The sequence below is a fragment of the Cibotium barometz genome, chromosome 11, assembly GCF_041138505.1.
Source record: "Cibotium barometz isolate CiBa-2024 chromosome 11, ASM4113850v1, whole genome shotgun sequence".
Classification (NCBI taxonomy): Eukaryota; Viridiplantae; Streptophyta; class Polypodiopsida; order Cyatheales; family Cibotiaceae; genus Cibotium; species Cibotium barometz.
In genome coordinates, this window is record NC_141056.1 from 15,849,982 (window position 1) to 15,858,906 (window position 8,925).

At 42.8% G+C, this 8,925-nt stretch overlaps 1 pseudogene; it reads right to left on the reverse strand.

Moving 5' to 3' along the window:
* Nucleotides 1-2,764: 2,764 nt before the first annotated feature.
* On the reverse strand, nt 2,765-5,840 carry LOC147633820 (receptor-like protein kinase THESEUS 1 pseudogene; annotated as a pseudogene).
* Between the last annotated feature and the right edge of the window lie 3,085 nt (nt 5,841-8,925).

Consider the following 8,925-nt stretch of genomic DNA (forward strand, 5'->3'; position numbering starts at 1 on the left):
CACAACTTCCTACTATTATAGACACTCTCAATTGAATTTTATTTCATGTGAAACTTGGCAAAATCTTTGACACAAATATGAAATAATTACTTGGAATTTTCACGGAGCTTAGTGATTTTTTTCTCTAAGCTTATAAGGCGGTTTTCTCAAACCTGAGTTGCAGTCTCATGCAAGTCCTATTTATGGGTGTAATTCCTTATCGTGCCAGCATCCAAATTGCAAGGTTACATTTTTCAAAGACACACTAGGTCACATATTCAAACTCCTCAAGAGGGATTTTGAATATGTCTTTCCTAGTGGCGCAAGTAGCATTTTATTTGCATCGTCCGAAAAAGGACACTTAAGTGTCCTTTTTTGGTACCAAAATAGTGTTAAGGGATTTTAGCCTCTTATTAGAGGTGATTCACACCTAGGGGTTTTTTGCTCATAACTTGAGCAAACGAGCTCCAAATTGTGATCCGACTGAAGCGTTGGATTTGTGGCATTGTGGAATACAAGAAGGCAGGAAGAACAAAAGTGTGGATTTGTGGCATTGTGGAATACAAGAAGGCAGGAAGAACAAAAGTGCCAAAATATCACCCCGAGAGACGCACACATCAAGGTTGCTCCAAATGCCGCCCCATCTCTCCCCTTGGGAGCCCCATAAAGAAATAATGACTAGGTTAGCTTGGTCTTCGTTTAAAAGGAGATTTTTATTTATTTATTAATATTTAATGTTAACTTTAAAGACATGAAGAAAGAGATGCTTTTTTAAATACCAAAATTCTTGGTGAAATTATTGTTTTATCAAAGGAAAGTGATGAAATATGTCATATTCTAAAATTCAGTTTGTAAAGTGTTATCTTGATTGAGTTAAGAAGTACAAGTATATCTTCTCCACGCCTTGATGCTAATCCCGTTTCTGTGCTTGTGTAGCCGGGCGGCAATGGTAGAAGCGAGGCCCGGATTTGACCCAAGGTATCCCTCATACCATTGGGAGAATAAGATTTTGCCAATGGAGGCGAACATTGTGATGCTACCTAGTTCTACGGGCCCAAGCTAGTGTGGTGTGAATAAGCCCTCCCTAGCGCATAGACATCCCTTTGAGGGGCAAGAGGATCAAGCGATGGAGCCTAGAGGGCGAGAGGTTGGCTTGAGTCCTCGCCAGCCGACGATGAGGTGTATGGTCGTGTAGGGATTGTCGAGTCCATAGAGCTTGGAAGGCCGAATTCTAGATCATCCGGCGGCAAAATAAAGTAAAGAGCCTGGATTTGGCTATGAATAATTTTTAACACTGAATCTATTTTTTTAAAATATTTTGTTTGTAAATATTGTGTATCATTGATAAATACTGTTTAAACAAACCATGTGTAAGGTTTTTAATTAAGGAACTTGTTTATTTATGTCAAACAGTGTGATAGAATTAATTAGAAAATAATTTGACACGTGAGTTAGGTGGAAAGTGGGAGGATGGGATGCCCTGACGGGCAACATCCTATGGACGGGTGGACCTGATTAGTCGGGTAACTTTCCAATAAATTATTTAAAGCGCTATGTTAGATAAATAAATCCTTGGACAACCCTACTCTAGAGGACTAGGTCAGCCCTTGCATAGATAAGGAAAGAAGCGTTGTTTCTAGAAGTCAAGAATAGAGGTTGCCCAAGTTAAAGTCGATCACTCTATGAGTGATTGCATTTTAGAAATCCTTTAAAAAGACCACGCTCCCCCTGAGAGATAGAACTAGGTCATACCTACTAATCATATCCTTGTATCTTACATGGTCAAGATGTCGAGAGTAGGAAACTACCCTAAGTTAGGCTTAGTAGACTATCTTAAAGGTTTCCCCTATTTAGGAAGCGGGGGACCTTACAATTTTACATTGTTTACAAATCTTGTATAAGTGTGCATGCAGATAGAAGCACCAACTATGAGAGCTAGAGGCATAGACAAAGTCACAAATTGTGGAGAGATAGGCACAAATAGAGGCACCATTGCTATGAAGAAAAAGGCAGGCTGAGATACAAGCACATAGGTTGTGGAGATGATAAAGGAACGGGCTATGAAGATCTAGATGTTGATACATAGAGGCACTCGATGTGGAGATATATGCTAAGAAGACACATGCACCATCTATACAAGAACACTACACAACCCTAGATCTGCTCGACCAAATCTCTAACCATGTAGCTATTTCCGTGGGACAATCTCATATTTAGAACAACACACAATTGTTTGATGTAGATCATTGCATTTGGTGTGCAGAGGTCATGATGTTTGATCGATGATGGTTTTCTTGCATTTGTTGGACGATCTAGTTGTTGGGCAATGAATTTGGCAGCATGTGATACACCTCAACTTCGGACTGTTGACAAAATGACTACAAAAATAGCTCTCTAAATTATATAGACATCCTAGTCAGATAAATCCACGTGGAAATTGAGTCAGATCGATGATCTGGAGTCTAGCCTAGGGTGATTCAAAAATCTGTACGATCTAGATCTCGAACGATCTGAAATCAGATGATCCAAAATGAGACGATTTGAGATTTGGGATTGGCAGAGCACGTAGAGTCTTAAATGCAACGTGAGTTACACCCTTGTGTTAAATGCGCATCAATTTCTTTATTCCTTTAGAGATTCACTTTTTGCACAGTCAGTGCACATACTTTATTATTTTTGTTGGATGCACTTTTCGATTTTGTGCATTTTGGAGATGAGAAAAATAAAGAAATTGAGAATTTCTTACAAGGCCCCAAAATGAGTTCCGAATTCTTCTAATGGCCCACTATGCCATGTTTACTTTCTCCCTAGGGAGTGTAGGATTGATGGTGGCTGGCCTTGCACTAGAACCTCCACCAATAGCACCACGCCAAAAGAGTACACATTTGATTTCTCTATGAGCTGCTATACCAATGGAAATACTCAGGATGGGTGTGATCAAGGGGTTGTCTGGTCTTGGAAAGACCAAAATCTGACAACTTGGCTACAAAATTCTCATCCAGTAGCAGGATGTTGGTGGTCTTGACATCGCGATGGATAATGGCATGGGAAGCACCGGTGTGCAGATAGTCAAGGCCCCAGTTAGCCCCAATGCATATATCCAGCATCTATTTCGATGAGAGATGGCAAGCTAGCACCATAGAGATGACCCCTTAGGGCGCCCAGGTAGCCCCAATGCATATATCCAGCATCTATTTCGATGAGAGATGGCAAGCTAGCACCATAGAGATGACCCCTTAGGGGGCCATTGGCCATGTAGTCATAGACCATGATCATTTCAGAGTGATCTTCATAGAAGCCGACGAGAGAGACCAGATGTCGATGCCGGAGCTTTGACATAATCTCAATTTTTGTTTAAAATTTGGTCACCCCCTCTTCAAAAATTGGGTTGCCCCACTTAACAGCAATAGTGGTTCCTTCTTCCAGCACTCCCTTGTAGAACTTGCTGAAACCCCCCACTCCCACCACAAAGCCTTCATCAAAATTGTTTGTCATCTCAAGAATTTTAGAGAAAGTGAAGTACATAGGAAACATAGATGTCGGTGCCACTCTTACAAGATGTCGACAACTTTGCTGATAAAGATTATGAGGATTTTTTTGTGTTTTCCCAATTCACAAATATAGCTCGATAATCCATCTTTCTTATTTGAGCTTTTAATTGAAAATTCATGTATTTAATCATTTTAACTAATACACTTATTTCAAAGTAAATATTATGTGTGTGTACCATTATACATTGACTAATAGCATATCTTTATTTCCTTCTTTCACATTACACATTATCTTGTTTTGAGAGGGAAAGGGAAATTCATATTTACCTCGTAATGGATCGCCTCCCTCATCACTTCATAACTATCTTTTACTTGATTTGACCAGAGCTCAAGAGCTTAGGTATGCTCTCACATATGGTGATGAAGTGGAAGACTTATTTTTCCTCTCAAGGAAGTGAAGAGGTGTTTTCCCTCACTAGAAGGAGTTACATGTGGTGCAATCACATCTAATTACCAAAGGTGATTACCAGAGGAACAGAGTAGAGAATGTTTTTTCCAGATTGAACATAGTCTCTTTAGTGTATCTTTGGAAATAGGACCAGATCGCTCTACTATAGCAAAGGGTGATTAAACAGTATCCACTTGCCTTTGCATTTGATGGTCTGCACTACGCTTGTGGTTTTCAAACTACTCATAGAAGGAGGTTTTAGAGAGATATTTCCTCCCCATCTTATAGGAACAAATATTTCAAGCAGGATTGAAGTAGTTCTTGTAAAGGTGAGTTTGGACATTTGACCAATAGAGTCCGGTGATTTTCCATATTCTTCCCATGTATCTTGTTCGGAGATCCGTTTCTTTTCCTTCTCTTGTATCCTCAATTTTGGACACTTGATAGGTTGCAACTACTGGGTTGAACCCACATAAAAATCTTGAAAAAGGTCTAGCTGAAATGCATTAGCTTTTGACTCATCTAAACAAGTAAGTCATATTCAATTCTTTTTTTAAAGTTACTATTCATCTTGAATCTTTGGCTGGCTATAACGAGTAGAATAGGAAGGATTAGCTAACAAGCCATGCATTTCTATTACATGCGGGAGGTGAGAAGAGCCAAACTGGAGGCCTGTAGTGCCAAGTGACATCCTCGCCCCTCGCGGTGAGGAAAGGGCCAGGCTGCCAAGTGCGGAGGAATGCCTTGCGGCGATCTCTCATGCGATCCGAGTTGCCCTGAAGCCAGTGTCCTCTCAAGGTGTGAATGATGTCCACCCAGAGAGCCTGTATGACCTCCGCCGATGGAATCGCCTGGCGGTCTATGGCCTCCCTGCATCGGGCTCTCCATATGTGCCAAGCCGTCATGCTGCTGATCATCTCCCATCTGTGCCCGTCCCCCTCCTGGGAGACTGCCGAAGAGAAGTCTGGCGTCGGAACCACCGCCATCGCCCTATCAGAGACCTGGATGGTCACACTGCCAGGGACGTCCTCGTATCCAAGGGACGGGCCGTTGTCCGTGGCCCAAGCCACCGCACCCCACGTCACCATCATCTCACCTGGCGAGCCTACAAAAACCATCCTGAGAGCGCGCTGCCAGACCTGCTGTGCCTGTGGTGGTGGGCAATCCCATAAGCAGTGCCGCTGCGACTCCTGTGCATGGCCGCACCGAGGGCAGGACGCTGGGTGTCTGCCAAAAGCTAGCCAAGCCCCCACAGCCAGTCCTCTATGCGCTGTAAGCCAGAGAAAAAGCGTCACCTTCCGGGGCCGGAAGCTGTCCCAAAGGCGCTGCCAGAAAGTCCCTAAGGAAGGCAGGGGAGAGCCCCTGTCACCGCCAATGCTCGACCGCCGCCGGTGTGCCCTCTATCCTGTGCCTCTGGATCCGCCGCCCCAGCCTCACTGTGTACTGAAAAAAGGGGGCGCCTGGGCTGGTAGGGGCCGAATAGGGATCTCGCCAAAGCCACTCGCCTGGATCCCACTGAAGGCGAATAAGAGGCCTGCTGTCCCAAGCCCATAATCTCCAAGAATAGTCCTCCTCTATCGAGGCCGGTGAGGGGTCTACATGCCACTGTCTCTAATGAAAGCTGACCACCCGCACCCTCTGAAAGATACAACCCTGGAACTCATCCAAATCCAGTCGGGTCCTTTGAAGCTGGCCTCCCTCTCCCACCTCGAAGGTGAGTGGGGAGGGGCAGGCAACAGGCAGCGAGGGGGTGGGGGGGGCATGCGGCGCAGGCTAAGAGAAGGTGGTGGGGATGGCGCAGTGAGGAGGAGGGAGCGGCTAGCGCAGCTGCACAAGAAGGAGAGGGAGTAAAGGAAAGGCGAGAGCTGGGGGCGCAAGGAGGCGAGGTTCGTAGGCAGGCCACCGTGATGCTTTTGACTCATCTAAACAAGTAAGTCATATTCAATTCTTTTTTTAAAGTTACTATTCGTCTTGAATCTTTGGCTGGCTATAACGAGTAGAATAGGAAGGATTAGCTAACAAGCCATGCATTTCTATCATCAATCATTAACTTTGGTGATTGGCTGGCATGTAATTTTGGCACCACTAACAAGGCTTTGAACTATTTGGTTGCAGTATGTGCGGTATTAATGTGTGGTGAAGGTGGCGAGTATGAAACTCTAACATTAGACTATCCTCTTTTAAAGGTACGATATGCCAAAGAATGCTATTACATATTCGTATTTTCTTCTATTACTTTACTTTGGCTATCTCCATTAATTGAAGGTGTGATCAAATATGGACAAAGCACACTAGAGGAATTCAGCTTCCTCCTTAAGTTCTAGTCGTGATGATGATTAATTTTGCCTTGCACCTTTAGAGGTTTGACATAAACTTATAATAAAGACATTTATATAAATTCATGCATGTATGTGATATGTGTGCATGCACTTGTGTGTTTGAGTATAGCTATATTATGATCTGTATCCATGGTTAAGCAATGATGAAATTTGTGTAGATGGTCATGGTCGACACTCCCTAGTTTGCAAGATGGAGTTAATCATTTGTGTGGATTAAGTTAAGTTTGTTGTCTCTTGCACTTATGTTTGAGGATATCTATATTATGATCAATATCCATGGTTTAGGCATTGATGATGTTCATATGGATGGTTGTGGTCGCTACTGCAAGATGGTTTACAACTTGTCAATAACTCGTTAGTTTTGTTTTGTCTCATATCAAATTTGGGCACATTGGATATGCTTTAGTGCATTGAGTACACACACTATTGTTGAAATTTGAGCTAAATGATGAGCTATGGTGGATCAAACACTAGAATCAACATGATTAACAAAGTGATTAAGAAATGATTAAGACGTAATTAGTGAATAATTAGCACATAGATTAATGTAGGCATGGATACTCAAAAACCAGCAAATTCTCATTAGGGCTATGCCTCAATTTATAGAGTTTACATCAAGCATCAAATCCCATTGATTTCTCCATGATTCACTCCCAGAATATCTCCACCTTTTGCCTGATTCTCTCCACCTCTTCTCTTTTCCCTGAATATCTCCCAGAATATCTCCACACTCCTAAATTCCCTCATGCTACCCATTATTCTCTCCCAGTAGATTCTTCTCACCTTTTCACAGGTTCTTTCACAATTACATCTTCTCTTTTACAGCCTCTATCCAAGAGCTTGTTCCCACACACACCCTATTCACTTGTATATTTCAACACCTCCCCTCAAGTGAATACTCCTAGTACACCTAGACCCTATACCAAGTTTGCCACCCTTTACTTGGTAGTCCGCGACCAGTGTCTACTCCTCCCCTCAAGTTATCTCAGCACACCTGGACCCTGTATCAAGTTTCTTTCTTACTTGACAGTCCGCGACCAGTGCCTCAAGTCCCTAAACTCCATAGTCCTTGACACACTCTCTCTCTATGTGTCCAAGGCTACTATAAGTGCCCGCGACCTTGACTAAAGTGCTCACACATACATCTACCACGTGGCCTACATCATCGGTGGCTCAGAGGTGGTTTTACTTTATTGGGGCAGGTTACATTGGGTTGTGGGCTCTCTCTCTCTCTCTCTCTCTCTCAGAGATTTTCACATGGCTCCTCACTCTTTGGAGCCTCACATCTTCTCTTGTCTTCAGTCTTCTTGTCGTGGCAGCTTCTCTCCACGCGTCCGTCTCTTCTTCCAGTCTTCTCGGGGCAGCTTCTCTTCTTGTGGCAGCTTCTCTTCTCGTGTCCATGTCTTCCTTCAGCTTTTCTTCTTGGTATGGATCCTCTTCTTGGGAAGAGATATTCTTCTTCTTTCATGGCTGGGGCCATGAGCTCGTCCGTCAGGTCATTTTGCTCCATGTGAGCAACATGTTTCAATGTTTTGCTGACAGTTCCTTTGGGTTTTTGATGTTTATATTTTGTCATTATGCAATGCAAACCCAAATTTATGGGGGAGGTCTTACCTCTTGCCTTAATCTGGACAAGGGCAGTGTCTGTTCCCATTTTTACACTGATAAAATGTGCCCAATACATAATGCGTATAGCATTCATTCTCATGCACATTCCAAATGCAACTCTGGCTGTGAATAATCTTGATGTTGAGTGAGATTTACAGGCATTAACCAAGGGTTAAATGCAAAATGATGATTTTCACAATTTTATCAGCACAATTTTCCCAGAAATTACACTAAATTGAGAGTAACCAATTTGTACGGGATGGTTGGAGTATCAAACCAACTCCGATTTGAAATCTGAAGTTATAGGGATCTGTATCAGATACCTAATGGTTAATTTGAACCCTCAATTACACCAAAGTACAATGATTAGCACTGATTAATCACTGATTAGCAAATTAATGCTCTGGTTTGTGTGCAGAAAACAGAGTATGCGGGGAGCCCAGATCTGATGCCTTCCACTTCAAATGAGCTCAAATGCTTTCAAAGGCATCAATAGCAATGAGTCTAGTAGAGGATTAAGCCAAGAAACACAAGATTTGACCAAATAATGAAAGCTTAATCTCTGTTTTACCAAAGTCACCTGCAGATTTGATGAAGAGCTTTGATCTCTTTGTAGACTTGATGAAATTGATTTCTGTCTTCACCAGCTTGTAGAGCATGCTTGATTACCCCTTGGGCTAGGAGGAATTAGAGAGCTTTGATCTGTGGAAGTTGCAATGTCAAAAACATCTCAGAAAAACGTAGCCTGCAAATCGAGCTCCCGCCGGCGTTCTGCGTTGAATTAGCCCACAAGATTTGAGATGTGTGTAGCCCTATGTGTCTACTATGAGTACCTAAGAGGGCTTAGCCTAATGTTATGTGTGCAAGGAGAATGGAGTCCTCCACTGGCTGGGGGTGAAGGGGAAGATGAAAAACTCACTAAAAACTGATTTTTTTTTGCTAATTACTTACTAATCCTGATTAATTCACTAATGGGCTCATAAATCTGGTTGATTCTAGGCATGGCTCTGATACCATGTTGAAATTTTGGCTAAATGATGAGCTATGGTGGATCAAACAC